Source organism: Gouania willdenowi, unplaced genomic scaffold (genome assembly GCF_900634775.1).
Source record: "Gouania willdenowi unplaced genomic scaffold, fGouWil2.1 scaffold_63_arrow_ctg1, whole genome shotgun sequence".
Taxonomy (NCBI): domain Eukaryota; kingdom Metazoa; phylum Chordata; class Actinopteri; order Blenniiformes; family Gobiesocidae; genus Gouania; species Gouania willdenowi.
Genome location: NW_021145228.1, coordinates 277,035 through 293,580, shown reverse-complemented (window position 1 = coordinate 293,580; position 16,546 = coordinate 277,035). Strand labels below are relative to the sequence as shown.

Below are 16,546 nucleotides of genomic sequence, written 5' to 3'. Positions count from 1 at the left end.
AAAAGTGTGTCACGATTTAATGACTGTGGTAAAATGTGGGTCCCAGGGTGAGAACCAGTTGAGAACCCCTGATCCAGGGTTGGGGTCAATTACATTTTTCAGTTCCAATTACATTTTCAATCACAATTCATTTACGATTACAGAGACCAGCAGTTTTTGTGATATAAAATATATTTTAAAAATTGTTTATTACAGATGTGTAGAACTGTACATAGAACTATAACATGGTTCCCCAGTTTTGCATTCAATTGTAATTGACAATTATAGAATTTTCATGCCAATTACAATTACAATGTCAATTATCTGAACCCAATTACAATTTGATTAGAATTACAACAGCAACAGATTTTTTTAAATTACCATTATAATTACACCATAATTGTAATTAATTATCAATCACATTACTACTGAAACATTTATGAATGTGTTCTTTAAAAAAAAAAAAAAATCTGATCATAGAAATAACAAACATTGCCAGTTGAAGGAGTGTGTTAAATTTTTAAATCAAATATAAATAACTCATATAAATATATTATTATTATTATTATTATTATTATTATTATTATTATTATTATTATTATTATTATTATTATTATTATTATTATTAGTATAATCATATTATTTTAGTATCTATAAGTATTTTCTTAACGTGTTATTTGCTGCTGGTATATGGATGAATCCATCTTGACAAGCATGTTACGAGTGTGAACGTTTAAATCAGGGTTTTTCTATGTTTTTTTGTAAGTAACAATTAAACACACCATAAAACAGTAAAACATTCACACATATATTATAACAATATTTTTTAAATGTCTTACGGTCGTTTACATTTAAAATATCACGGCAGAATATTATTAGTTGTTTTTTTTTTTTTTACAAGTGTAGGAAGTGACGTAGTCTCCGCGCATGCGTTGAACCGATCGTGTTTCCTCCTCCTCCATCTTTTACTATCTGTGAACACGGAGACATCACTTTTTGAGCACCGAAGCTGATTAAAGTTCACCTTCCGTCAGGACTGAAGGTAAAAACACTACTTTAATGGTTTAACTGATGGTTTTAGAGTAAAAACACTATTTTAATGGTTTTACTGAAAGCCTCTGATGGTTTTAATGTGCATTTAGGCTGATGTGGAGGTTTCATGAACACAGACAGGATGCTAACGTTAGCATCCTGTCTGTGTTCATCATGTTATTGTTTATAGACTTAGTGATGATGAAGATACAGTCATTGCTAAAGTTCCTGTAGTTTATCATACACAGCTGGAGCAGATCATCTTATTATTCACTGTTAAATATGGGTTAGAAACAGCGAGGCTACGTGGTTAGCTTTTAGCCCGTTAGCTAGCCGGTGTTATAGTTTGAGTGGTGACTGTGTTTAACTGGTGACTGAATTCCGTTAGCGTGGTTTGATAGACACCAGCTTGTTCAGTCTGTTCTCGTCCCGTGATTATTAAACCTAAATATCCTGAATGATTAAATCATCAGCTTGATCTGGTTTATTAATAGTAATCAGAAATAATTATCAACCATAACTTTATGTAATTCATTAGATATAAACTAAACTAGATTCAGCAGCAGTGGTTTATATTAAACAGTAAAAACACTAATGTAGTTATTTTTGCTTTTCATGTGCTTTTTATGTATTTTTTAGAAAATAATTTCATTATTAATAACAAAAAATAATATACAATTAAATTAATGGAATGAATCATATGCACAAACTTTTTAATGTGTAAATGTTATTACTGAAGCATATGACATATTCAGTTTTTTTGGTGTGTGTTTGTGAGGAACCTGTTTACACTAAGTTGGGAATTGTTTTATTTATTGTTTTTATTTGTCGTAATTTATCCCAAGCTAAATTTAAAAGATTGTGGTGTTATAGAACAAATAAATGTATGATTTGTCATCTGATTAGTCGATTAATCGTTTCAATAATCAATAACTAGTCGACTATTAAAATAGTGGTTAGTTGCAGACTTAGTCTGAACCAGTGAGATATTTTATATCAGGATTATTATTGTTTTTACACAGCGTAGCTCCACTGTTTTTATATCTTTTTAACCAACATACATCTTTTCATTAAAAAATAATAAATCCTAAGGCTCATCACTAAATGGAAATGTAAATAAAAACATGACAACACACGACAAAACGATAAATAAATAAAACACTTCCTAACTTAGTGTAAATAGGTTCCTTACAAACACGTCAGCCATGGCGACAGCGTAGTAACGTCATCCAATTCAGACGTTGATTTAACACGACTGTCTCCTGTGGTAGGTTAGCAGTGGCACTATCCACTCTCCATACCAGCGGTAGCTTCACTTAAATGTGTCCCGCCCACTCTGTCATGGTTCAGTGAGGAACATGCTGAAGGCTCTGCTATGAACTTAGGTGCACCACCCTCTCTCCTCCTGTCCTGGCTGCATTAAACTCATCTTAAACCACCACAAACAACCTCTAAAACAACGTAAATCATCACTGACTACTAACTACAGAACCTCTAGTGCTCGTTTAACTTTGCTGTGCCTGTGAAGCTCTGCACGTGCTTCGTGTAGTGCAGCGGCGCTCCGTGAAAACATGATCAGCTTTAATCATCTTCACCTGCTCAGTGTTTGAACTGTTATGTCTGGTTAACTAAGAATAACTCAGTCTGTACTGTAATTTAGTTATTTTATTCCAGCTTTTTGTCCGTGTCTCGTAGTTACACATTCACAGTCAGCTAGCTACCTCAAGTACACCTGTTTCAGTGGGAACTTCCAGTTTACAAAATAAAAGTCCATTGGAGCAACATAATTAGAATGTTACATTCTAACATCATCTCATCAGAGCTACAGTAAAATTCATGTTGATATAATAAATTAATAAAAAATGAACTAATGAAAACAAAGTTCATACTTCATTTATATATATATTAAATGTAATGTTTTTTTTTTATTTAGAGAGTGCATGGCTTATTAGCCAGAACATTGTTGTTTTGTTGTTTTCCTAAAAAAGATGTTTTATTTTCTTTAGTTTTTTAACTTCAGTGTATTGCATGGTGTTACTTAGTCCTGACTATGAGGGACAAAAGTAACAAAGTGCAACATCTTGTCAACATCAAATTCCACATTACACAGAAGATAGGATCATTTAAATTAGGTTAATTTAAACTAAGTTGATCAGAACTGACACTGACACTACAACATATATCTACCTTTTAATTGTATGTACTTTATTTTTGACTTACATTTTTGTTTAATTATGAGTTTTTTTATTTATTATTATTTATTTTGTTTCCTCACAGGAGTTAAAAACTAATATTTTCCTTAAAAAATTATAAATAATTCTAAAAAACGGAATAAAAAAAAATAAAACTGATTTCATAGAGCCCTACATGTTGTTAGAATTTAGGGACCGTCAATGAAATACTGTCTCTGTGAAAAGCATGGGTTAAAAAATAAAAAGTTTAAATCGTTAATATAATGCAAAAACACTTCTAATAAATGGAGATAGACTGAAAAAAATGTGCAGGTATATTTTATATAACATTTGAGCTTTTATTGTATTTCATGACAATTGTTTTTTCATATTTTTCAACACAAGTTCTTCAATTCCAACAGCAAGTTTTAAACTTTCAAAGCATCTTTTAACTGTTGTTCCGTGGGTCCACGTGTTGTGTTCTTTCCCTCTTTCTCTGCTTCTCTCTCAGTGCTGCGCTGAGTAGTTTTTAACTTTGAGAAGCAGTTTATGACTTGTTTGAATATTTATTCCAAATGTTAATGTTGATGTAATTTAGAACAGAAACTTAGACAGTTTGTTGCTTAATGCACATCTGACATCATGTTATTTTCCTCTGTTAATTTATGTTGTGGGGTTGTGTTGGAATGGACTATTAGTCATGGTTTCTTTTGTGTTTAATACTATAATTATATCTTTATACTCAATAATCTTGTTAATAAAATACATCTTCAGTCAGGCCAACTTTTGTCAAAGCTATTTTCAGGACAAGGACAAACAGTTCTTTCATAATATTTCATGAGATAACTCACTCTATTTTTTATTTGTTCTTCTTCTACATCACCTGTTTTTATTATTTGTTAAATATCTTTTACTTGGTGTCGTTCTACCTCACCTTTGTTAATTTCAATGAATGTTCCTTTTTATTTAATTGAGACTTGTACCATTTGTTATCATCATTGTGTAATTTTTATGATGTAAATTTAGGGAGCAAAAGTAGTATCGGCTCAAGAAAATCGGCAGTCTGTATCAGTCATCGGGTAAGGCTGATGGGGAAAAATCAGTATCGGCCCTAAAAATCGGTCAATCCCTAGTTAACAGTAGCATTACCAACTTATCATCTGCATTGTTTCACCCATGAATTAAATTCAGAGGGTCCAGCTTTGATAGTGGGGTCTCCTAATGATGGGGTCCATCATTTCTGGTCCCTTTATGATGATTGTGATGAGTTTCTCCTTTTTGGTGTGGAATCGTGTCTGCGCTGCGTGTGTATGCTCTCTTCATGCTGCTCAGCGCGCCCCCCATGCGCTCTGTTGCTCTGCGTGCCTGGTGTTCTGGTGACGCAGCAGCTGTGTGTGTTTGTCCCAGTGTCCATGAACGCAGCACGGACCGTGTCTCTCCCAGTGTTGGTGCAGCAGCATGTGTTTGGGGACACGGCAGCGCGTGTAGTGTCCATGTCAGACCCTGATTCAAAGGAGGAAGACTCAGAGGATGAGGAAGTTTCCTCCTTTTGGATTTTCAAAATAAGGTCTTCATACACACTCGCACAGATGCGACCGGTAAAAATTTTCAGTCACACACACTGAAAAAAGAAGTCTCATATGTGACCAATTTAGTCGCAGTCTCGAGCCCTGTGTATTGTTTTTTAATTGTTGGCACTGGCACTTATAAACACTAAATGGTTAAATTGCAATAAATGGGCTTAGTTTTGGAGCCAAATGTTGGAGTCGGAATAAATACCTCTGTTTTTGTTTTTTTTTAGAAATAAAAGCCAAGTGCTTGATCATTTTACAGCCACATCATTTTTGTTGGTTGTTAGGTTGTTTAAAAACATATCCGATTAATCGATCGATAAAGTGCTAGATTAATCGATTTTAAAAAGAATCAATTGCTGCAGCTCTAAAGAACATACACTTGTTTATTTTGTGTTTATTGGGACTTTGACCTAAAAATAGTGCAAACACTGTTTATGTGTCTGTTGTTGGTAGGAGTTCTCTTCATTGAATAAGTGGAGCTTAGGCCTGGGCCAATAAACAACTTTGCTGGACGATATATTGTAACACACATTTTTGCCGATAAACAATATTTTGTTGACGTTTTTTTTTTAGACCAAATTAACCACTAATGTAAGACATATCATAATCACCCTTTCAAATGCAGTCAACTTGTATTTTTCAACATTGTAATTGGAATTTTAAGAACTTTTAAACAAATAAAATAAAATGGACTCAGTTTCTGTTAGCAAAAAAATGCACTTTATTAATATCACAAACAAAAACAATAAAATAGACCCTGACTCTGTTAAGAAAAAAACACCTCAAATGCAAAACCACACACAACCAAAGCAATAAATAAAATGGTTTATCAAGTCTCTCTTAAAAACAAAATTGCACTTGAAATAAATATTAAACATTGAGGCACAGAGGTATATAGATGTACATTCCTTAACAGGTAACACTTCCAATCCTGTTAGAACCTTTGTAAACAAAATAGCTCGCGGCCCCGCCTCCCCCTGTTTCATTTTGTTCCGTTTTCATTCAGTCTTAAACCAAACAGAATGGACCAAATAGTTTCTAGTTTACTCCGTTCATTCTGCTATAGAACAAACATGCAGGTGCTGAGAGTGAACCCTCTTGACATTTAGTCTGTTTGTAGGTGAAAGACGAGGAAAGCAAAATACTTAGACTTAGCTTGGTTGCTAGCCCTGCTCGGCATCCCCGCTTCTGCTTCCGATCACACCGCATATGTCTCCTCCACTGGCGGACACCACTGGTACAAGGCTCTGCTGCTTCACAGGCCGCTGGGTGTAGCCTGCGTAGCAATCTGAAGCTAAGTAGTAGGTCCAGAGTTGTCCCATCGATCGGACTATAACTGTTTGATTTACCTAAACCTAAGATTACCTGGCGACAGCATTGTAATGCGTTACTGCCCCAACGTCACTTTTGACAGTAACTAGTACTGTAACGCAATGTTTTTCTAAAGAAATAACGCCGTTACCGTTGCAATATGGTGCGTTTGTCCTGCAGTGTACTTCCTGTTTACAGTGGCGCTACATATTTTTGCGGGACGCCGTGCCAAACACGGTAAAACAGTAGAAGAAGAAGCATTGTCAGCGTGTTTCTGTTTACATCACGTGCGCCAATCATGGCGAGTCAATGCGAGAGGAGGACATGCTTCTCAGAGTGGAAATACGTGTATTATTTTTGTCACCAAAAGGTGAAGCTAAGCTAACGCTGTGGCTGGATTTTAACAGACTGTGACTGTTATCCAGGGACAGATCAGCCAAACAATTGCACGGTATGTTGTTGTAAATAAGCAGTCTGTCACTGCTGCTGAGTCACTGCTAACAGCAGCTCGTTAGCCTGATATGTTTAGCATTGTGTAGCTGAGAAAAATGCTGTGAATTTGTTTTTCCACATTTATTTTTATAAGCATTTTCAACAGCAGAATGTGCCTCTGGAATATGCACAGCTCACTTTATATTACTGTGCTAAGGCTGAAAAATTAGTTTTAATTTTGGAGCAGCTGTTTTGTGCTTTATATGCACATTTTTTATGGTAGTTTTGTAGCAGTTGATCAACAGTGGATTTTTATTTATTTTATTTATTTATTCAGTTTATTTCCGACATGGTTACATTCAGGAGACGAGAGAAGCAGTTTGCTTATCCGGGTCCCGTCCCCTGTTTTACCATCGCAAATTTACATGGGTTTACATGTCTCTCTGGTCAAACATTCTTGAGTTGATGAACAGTCCTTTTTTGTGTATTCTCATCTGTGTTGTCCTCCTCCTCTCTATCGTTGTTCGTGTTGGCCTTGTTCCCTGCCAGACGTTGTTAGCATTCCTCCAGTTCAAGAACAGTTCCTCTTTCGAAGGTGTTTGGAAGGTTTTTTCCCTTTTCATCCATAATGTCACCACTCGGGAATGTCTCTTTTGGACACAAGTTTGCAGCTTGTTTTGTCTCTACATCAAGGCTAATTCAGCTGTTGTCAGCTCTATTGGCAGTGTTGTATTCTCCACTGTCAGATCCAACTTGTATAAACACATTATTATATCCTAGTTCACAAGCAAGGTAGTATTTTAATGTACAAGAAAATGTGTTTCTAACTGCACATATGACAATAAACACTTTGAATTTAAATTTAATGTAATCCTTAATCACCCCACCACCTAGCAATTGAAATGAATAAATGACAGACCTTTTTTACTCCACATTGAATTCAGTATCACAGTCTGAGTTTTGTTTCCAGTGTTTATATAGAGCTGGGTCCATATCCATGATTACCATCAGTAGTGTTGTTGTTTAGGTGGATCCTTCGTATTTTCCCAAGTCTTCCATCGTTTTGATGAGAAATGGTTTTCCGTCCTCTTCTTCCAGAATATAAATCCTGCAGTTTTTTGACCACGTCTTCACAATTTTCCCTCCTTTTTTTATTTGGCGTGCCTTCCATGCAATGCTTGCATTTTGTTTCGTCAGGTTTTCATTGATGTACACCTTCGTTCCCTTCAGTTTATTTCCTTGCCTCAGGAGTTGTCCTTTGAATTTCATATTTGTGAAGGTTATTTTTACAGCTCTGTTATCATTTTTCTTTGGCAGGAGATGGCAGGAGTTGATGTTGTCAGGGTTCAGGACAATGTCCTTCGACTTCAGGTAGTCAATGACCTGTTGTTCAATCGATTTTGTTTCTTCATCGCTCGCATAGCTCCTGGGTTTTATCTTTAGGCCTGTGATGATGACATCTTTCTCTCTTTCCTTTTGTTCCAGCTGTTCAACCCTCGCGTTCAACAATTTTATCTCTTCAGCATTTCTTTCATTCTTTTCTTTCAGTACCTTTGCTTCGCTTTGTAGTTTTTCCAGTGAGTTTTCCAGCGTCTTTTCCAACGACTTTATCTCGGCAGATAGGTTTCATAGACCCTCGCATATCATCTCCTTGACCTCTTCCAAACCCGAATTGGGTTCTGAAGGGCCTCCCTGCGGTTTTTTCACCATTTTCCTTCAGTCTTGGGCCCAATGTTTCAGGCTGTTCAGCTGTTCAGCTGTAGCCAGCTGTAGCCAAGGTCGTGTTATCGGAGCAAACGAAAACACGTCTGCTCTCTCCAAAGACCAGAGAAGTTTTATTACAGCACTGATATGAAGCTGTATGGACACAAATGACCCAAAATAAATAATACATTCTTTAATTCTAAGTAACTCAAAAGTTACTTTTTCCAGTAACGCATTACTTTTTGGTGTAAGTAATCAAAATAGTAACTGAGTTACTTTGTGAATGAAGTAAGTAGTAACGGTAATTAGTTACTTTTTTCAGTAACTACCATAACACTACCTGGCGGTTGTATACTATTTTAAGAGTAATTACGCTGCAAGTTCACTGATATATTATTAGAACTGACTGCTGTTTTATATTTGTTGCTCATGCTAGTTTGTGCAGCCGCAACCGACAGGCGCTCCACCATGAATATGGCAATATACCGAGGCCAGAAACCTCACCGAGTTAATTTTATTTACCGTCCGGTTAATTGATTTATCGATTATCGGCCCAGGCCTTGTCCAAATCTGCCTGTTTTTCATGGACTGATCAGAGTTAAGTTACAGGAAGATGTTTATTTGTTTTTTTAGTTTTCTACATTATAAAATGTTTGTGCAGTAGACAGAGAAGTCCATCTGCCTCCAATTTAACTCAAATGTCATTGTGTGCTTCTTTGCACTCGCGTCTCCACATTGAACGAGCGAAACGCTAATTTGAATAGGGCGGTCTCCATCACTTCTGCATGTACACTAATCATTGCTGCATTCTTAGTGAATTCCTTGCAGCAGGTGAGGAAACTGCGTCACTAAAGGATTTAGGGACACAACTGGTTTACCACCCTACATACAGCCTTCTACCACCTAAAGAACATCTCCAGAGTGAAAGGTTTAATGACTCAGAAAGATCAGGAGAAACTGGTCCATGCTTTTATCTCCAGCAGACTGGACTTTTGTAATGGTCTTCTGACAGGAATCCCCCAAAAGAGCGTCAAACAGCTACAGCTGGTTCAGAAAGCTGCAGCTTGGATCTGAACCAGAACAAAGAGGTCAGAGCACATTACTCCAGTTTTAAAGTTTTTACACTGGCTTCCAGTCAGCCTCAGAATAGACTTTAAAGTTCTGCTGCTGGTTTATAAATCTGTGAATGGGTTTGGTCCAGAATACATCAGTGACATGTTAGTCAGGTATGAACCCAGCAGGTCTCTCAGATCTATGGACACAGGTCATAGTGGAGCCCAGAGCTCACAGTAAAATGGTGATGCTGTGTTTAGTTGTTATGCTGCAAAGAAGTGGAACAAACTGCCAGCAGAGCTAAAGTCAGCATCTAATGTGAACATTTTTAAATCAAAGTTAAAGGCAATTTTTTTCTTTACTGCGTATGATTGAGAGAGATTTTCATGTTTCATGGTCATGTTGTTGATGTAATGTGTTTGTTGATGATTTTAATTGATTTTACTGATGATTTTAATTGATTTTACTAGGGATGTAACGATTAATCGTAAGGCAGTTAAAAATCGATTCATAGGTATCACGATTGACTAGGGATGTAACGATTTACTCAACTCCCGATACGATTCGATTCACGATACTGGGTTCACGATACAATTTTCTCACGATTTATTTTACAAAATGGGAATATTGACAAATGACTGAAAAATATTCCTTTATTTTTTTGGGGAAAATACTGTACTATTTTCCTTTTATTTTTCATTGTCAAAAGAATCCCTTGAGAAACAATGCAAAATGATGCAATTTAACTAAAAATAAATCTTGAATGAAATACATAAAGGAATAATACAAATGAAGAAGAAACCTATTAATTTAAATTCTGGTTCTATAGTAAACAATTCAAAACTGCATAATAGTTGTTTTTCTTTTTAAAAGTGCCACTGAAAATGTATTTTGTGCCTTAACAATTGGACTTAAAAAAAAAAAGTCATTTTACTGTATTTACGTCATATATTTGTTTAGACCAGCAGAGGGCGCTGGTAACCCAGTGGTCGGTTGGCATGCAGTTATTCCACCAGTGAAGAAGAGAAGCTATGCTAGCAGACAGAGTTAATAGAAAAACCTGACTTTTACAGATATTCACGTAATATTACAGATATTCTTTCGGTGCTAAAGGTGTAAAGAATCATTTATGAGCACGTTTAACAGTAAATGGCGGCCAGAAAGAAAATAGTGGCAGATTCCGCCCGTCACGTCCGCTTCTGGAGGGATTAATATATAGCGCCCTCTGCTGGTTAAAAAAAGTACTGCGATTTAATTTTCAGAGCATCGATGTGAACCGTGGTATCTATGAATCGATTTTTAACTGCCTTACGATTAATCGATACATCCCTACGATTGACCGATACTTTGAAAATTGAATCGCAGTACTTTTTTAAACAGCAGAGGGCGCTATATATTTATCCCTTCTCTTGTCCAGCAGTGTACCGGCGGGCAGAATCTGCTACTATTTTCTTTCTGGCCGCCTTCTACTCTTACATGTTAATGTTACATGTTAATGAATGATTCCTTACCCCTTTAGCACCGAACGAATATCTGTAATATTACGTGAATATCTGTAAAAGTCACGTTTTTCTATTAGCTCTGTCTGCTAGCATAGCATCTCTTCTTCACTGTTAGATTAGCTGCATGCCAACCGACCACTGGGTTACCAGCGCCCTCTGCTGGTCCAAACAAATATCTGACGCAAATCAGTGCAATGACGGTTTTTTGTTTTTTTTAAAGTCCAATTGTTAAGGCACAAAATACATTTTCAGTTGCACTTTTAAAAAGAAAAATAACTATTATACAGTTTTGTATTGTTTACTATAGAACCAGAATTTAAATTAATAAGCTTCTTCTTCATTTGTATTATTCCTTTATTTATTTCAAGATTTTTTAGTTAAATTGCATTGATTTGAATAGTTTATCAAGGGATTGTTTTGACAATAAAAAATAAAAGGAAGATAATACAGTATTTTCTAAAAAAATATTTTTCAGTCATCATTTGACTACAGTCCCATTTTGTAAAATAAATCGTGAGAGAATCGTATCGTGAACCCAGTATCGTGAATCGTATCGGGAGTTGAGTGAATCGTTACATCCCTAGATTTTACTGATGATTTTAAATGTTCTTATTGATTTTAAACAATTGAATATTTTATCATGTAAAGCACATTGAGTTGCCTTGTGTATGAAATGCGCTATACAAATAAAATTTGCCTCACCTTGCCATAGCCGCATAGGGCACCAAGGGGACGCTACAAGTCGCCCAGGCGCACCGATCAAGCGCGCCAGACAGCCCTAGTTATAGGTCTGTTTATTATTATTTAAAGGTCCAGTATCATATTATTTTTCTCACATCTCCATTTGTTCTAAGAACCTCAACAACATCGTTTATTTTCCCAAACTCACCTGTTTTCAAGAGTTTTGGCCCTCTGAAAAGAGTGTTAAACTGCTAAGTCACTTTCTTGTCATCCTCTCCTCTTCCAACTACACGAATAGTCCATTTAAAGTGATACTCATTTGTTTTGTCCAACCGCTGCGTCGCTTTGGGTCACAAACACGTCAGATCATGTCTCTGGTGATACAAGACAGTTTAACGGGTACTAAAAAATGAAACTAATTGTGAGCTCTCACACTGTGTTTTACATTAGCAATGTACTGGATAATGTATATACTGAACATAAATATATTATCTGTGGATAAAGGGACTAGTGGTTAAGGGAGAAGGCTTGTAATGGTAGTCTCAATGGTTCTAATCTCCCTGGTCCATCACTGTGGGATGTTGATCAGTCCCTTATATTAACCCTAACAGCTCCCTGGGTGCTACAGCGTGGCTGCCCACTGCTCCTCAAATACAGAGAACACATTTAGTGTCTGTAGCTTTACATACAGTATATGACAAAGTATAATGTATGTTCTGTTAAACCGCTGTGTTTGTTTTACCTGTGAGATAGTTTGAAAGGGAGGAGCTCCCATTTTTATAGGGTAGGAGGAGCCAGGATTGTCAGGAGGAGGAGTTTCCACCCATTTGGAACTGACTTTTTTTTTTTTTTGATAAAATGTAGAATAACAAGGGAGAGAGGGAACAGAACTTTTTCAACCTCTGAATGAAGCTACTGTATAGGAATATATATCACTCTAGAAAAATCATTAAGTGATTTATTTTTATAATACTGCCCCTTTATTGTATGAGTAGGGTCACCTTAAACATTTCATTTTTATTTTATATTTTGCATTGTTGGAATGCCAATGCTAACTGAAAAAGTTAATATTTTTTATTATTTTATTCTTTGAAGCATTGATATTAATTTATACAATTGCAATGTTTAAATCTGTTTGAGGTTAGTACACATTCAGGGCCATAAATGCAATGGGACTAATAATCAACATAATAGTTTATTTTGGTGTCTTGGTTACTGCCCAGAATTGTCCTTTTGGTACATTCATAATTCATTCCTGTTGTTTTTGAGAGGACCTGGGGTTCTACAGGTGGATGGTGTCGTACAAAATGGTCTACGGTCTGGTATTGATCCAGGATCTGTGGTGGGGAACCCTGACCTGACTTGTCTTTTGTTTTATTCACACAAATGATTCAGCAGAAACACATTTTATATAAAGGGGAGAACTATTATTCATAGTTTGTTGTTCAAAGATAGAAAAAACCTCTTCACAAGACATGAAAAAGGTGATTATAACAAATTGTTAAAAATTGCTTTACACTTTAAAATCAGGAATAAATGTATCAGTTTTTATTAGTTTTTTAAGGGGACATTTTTTGTGTATCATGTATTTATTTTGTATTCTCATGATAAATATAGTAATCCAGTAATTTTGTATTGTTTTATTTAATTTTTGATCACTCCATTATGCTTTATTTTTATCCAAATTGTCATAAAAACACTAATAAATGGACATGTTATAAACTGATTAATAACTGAATGATGAACCATTTCCATCTAAAACTGAAGAGGAACTAAGGTCATTAGCTACTGTAAAATCTTTTTTTTCCAAATTCCGTGTTTTTCACATTTTTTAAAAATTTCGTTTATTTAGAAATACATTACAAATATATTTAAACAAAAACTGTTTCTTTTTAATTATATGTCATTAATATCACCATATTTCCCCTCAGTGATCAATGGTTTACTGAATCTGATCAAGTTTATTGATTAAGTTTTGATCAACTTCATTTAAACTAATTAAAATCATCCTGATGACATCATTCCAGACTATAATGATTAAACAAACAAATGCATCAGTTATTTCACCACTAGAGGGCAGAATATTGTACAGTATTAGAAGCTATCACGTTATCATGAACCTATGATGTTTCAGACTCTACAATCCCTGTCATCGTTGGTCACGTCCACAACAACAGAACAACTGCAGCTCTTCACCAGAAATGGCCGTAGCTTCACAGACACATAAACGTTACGTGGGAACTGGTCTGCTCAGTATTTTGGTAGTTTAGACGTGTTTCAGGTGGACGCTTCAACATGTTGTTTAGCTCAGGACCAGGAGGGGTGCTGGGGTGCACCAAATGAACGGTCCCCTTTAACATTTCCCTTTACCTCACGATGACAGCGTTTCATTCACATTATGTCACTTTCTGCATTTAACAGTGGATTTTATTTTTATCGGTTTTTATTCCGTCTCTTCCATCCTTCAGGTGGAGCTGATTCCATGCTGATGGCGAATGGAGGTGTCTGAAGGAGGATTGTGGAACCACTCAGCTGTGACAGCAAACATGGACTCCTAAGAAAAGGTGAGAAATGAGTGGATTAAAGTCTTTCAGCAAATGTGAACAAAACCAGTGAATGTGGAACCAGTGAAGGATACCTTTTTTTTTTTTTTTTTTCACCTTGTTTGCACATGCTGTTGAAGGTTAACACTACAAGAAGTGCAATCTTTTAACAGCAATGCATATTTTATTATTGCAATTAAATAAATGAATTTATTTCATTGCATAATTGTGACCATCACCAGCCCTCCCTAGGGAAGGGTAAATACTTTATTAAAGGGAGGATGTAAAAGAGAGAGGGCAGTGTTACACCAGGGTGAGGGGGGTGGGGGGGGGAGTTAACAGGGAGGAGGGATACAAGATAGGAAAACGAATGGGTGGGGAATAATCAATAAGTTTCAAGTGATGTGATGTGAAATTGTGGTTGTGTATATTGTCTGGTGACCAGTGTGCGGCTTAGGAATAATGATGGTGGCTGTGAGCAGAGGAGGAAGTGAGTGGAAGTTACATAAAACAGGTATTTGGGAACAACGTGTCTATGGTTGAGCCCAGTATGAGTGTTATCCCACAGCCCGAGGCCAGTGCGTCCATGACAAATGTGATTCCAAGAGCCGCTACTGCAAAACCCATAAGCCGCCCCCGGGCCCGAAGAAGCAGTCGGGCCAGCAGAAAGAGCGAGAGATCTAGGGGCCCCCGGCGACCACCCCACGGCCAAGCAGCCCCCCGAACGCCCCCAAGGTCCCAAGCCGAGAGGCTGCCATTGCCCCCCCCATACACACCCGAAAAGCCCCCAAGGAGCCAAGGACCCAGCGCACCACACCACCGACTCCAACCCCCAACCCCCAGGCCCCCCAGCCCCCCCACCACCACCCACACCCCCGCGCCCAGCCCCCCGAGGGGAGGGCCCAGAGAGCCCCCCGCCCGAGACCCCAGCGGAGGAGCCAAAGCCCACGCCCAGCAGACGACCAGAGCCACGCCGAACGGGCAGCCGGCGGGCCCCCGCCGGTGAGCCCAGAGCCAGCAAGGACCCGACCCCAGGCCAGGAGGACCCGGAATGGATGCAGCACCAGGAGCAGCCCGCCCAGGGCGAACGACCACACCCCAAGCCGCATAAGGCACCAGGGGGCCGCTGGGAGTCCCCCCGCCGGTCCCCAGGCACCCCAACCTAGCCCCCCCGGGCGCCCCAGATGCTGATGCCGCCCGCGCCACGAGCTTCAGTTCTTTAAAGCCAGGGCCCCCTCCAGAGGCCAAGCCAGACCGCCCCGCCGGGATGTGGCCCCCTAATTTAACCCCGACATTCTGCCTCACGGGGGACTGCCCAAGCAGGGGCCGCACCAGAAGGTATGCAAGGGCGCGGCACGCGCCACCCGCCCCAGAAGACCCCCGCCAGGACCGGCCCGGCCAAGCACCCCGGGCCCCAGGAGCACCCCCAGGGACCAGGACCCCCCAAGGGCAAGCCCCCGGGCCAAGCCCCCCGGGACGCGCCCCCCACCCCAGCCCAGGTCCCGGCCACAGCCCAGCAGGACCGCACAGCCCCAGACGGCACAAGGCCAGCAGCCCAGGGCCCGACGCCCCCCGGACAGCGCAAGCCACAGGGCAGCGCCCCCCGCCGGCCCGCGAGCAACCGGCGACCCCCACCGCGGGGACGGAGGCACCCCAACGGCACACATCCAGCGCGGGACAGCAGCCCCCAGCCAAAGATGCCCCGGACCCACCCACCAGTCCGCAGATGGCAGGACATACCCACCAGGCGGCCGAAAGCAACCTCAACCATCGGAACAGCTAACGCCGCCCCCCCAGTAAACAGCATCATCCCGAGGCGCCAAACAACCCTGCCCCAACCCCGGTGAGGACACCAGCACCCCCCCAGCACCCTTACCCCCCAAACCGGCGAGGCAGGCCGCCCCGGGCCCGCACACCGCGGGGCCCGCCCCCAAGGCCACCAGGAGACAAAGCAAGCACCAAGCCACACCCAAGGGGGAGAGGCACCCCCGCGCCCCACCCGGCCGACACAGCCCGGAAAGACCCCGCAAGGAGAGACCCCGGCAAAGCCCCCCCGAGACCCACCGCCACGCCCGACCGCACCATCTTGATGTGCTTTTACTCTATGCAGTGGCCCAGCCACCAACAGAGGGGCCAGGCCCCCACCGGAGAGGCCCAAATATGTGTACCAACCCACCACCCTGTTATGGTGCCTCTCCATTCCCCAATGGAGAGGCACTTCCCGATCCCCTGTGTGAATGTGTGTGTTTGGTGAATGTATGGGGTGTAATTAAAAGAAGGGGGATGGAGGGGAGCGGTGCTCCCCCTCCAGCCTCTGTGGATTTATGTGTATGTGGTGTAATAGGCCGGAGGGTGTAAATGATGATACACCCTCCGGGGGGTGACATGTTGAGATGCGATTAAAATTGGAGGGATTAGTAGGGCAACTAGAGGTGGGAGGGCCGCCCCCATGTCACTACATAGTAACACAGGTGGCGGCCCCCTCCACCCCCAGCCCCACCATCCAGCCCCCCAAGGGTTGGGTATTGGTGTGTGGTGCATTTTCTGAGTGAGCCAGACCAGCT

At 39.9% G+C, this 16,546-nt stretch overlaps 1 protein-coding gene across 3 annotated transcripts in view; it reads left to right on the top strand.

Moving 5' to 3' along the window:
- Positions 1–889: 889 nt before the first annotated feature.
- Positions 890–16,546, top strand: part of LOC114460784 (peptidyl-prolyl cis-trans isomerase FKBP8-like) — a 28,349-nt gene continuing 12,692 nt past the window's right edge. For all 3 annotated transcript variants that reach the window (XR_003673736.1, XM_028442672.1, XM_028442671.1), the window contains exons 1-2: positions 890–1,021; positions 13,908–14,003. The gene's annotated coding sequence lies outside the window, so the exon portion shown is untranslated. The remainder of the gene's footprint in view (positions 1,022–13,907; positions 14,004–16,546) is intronic.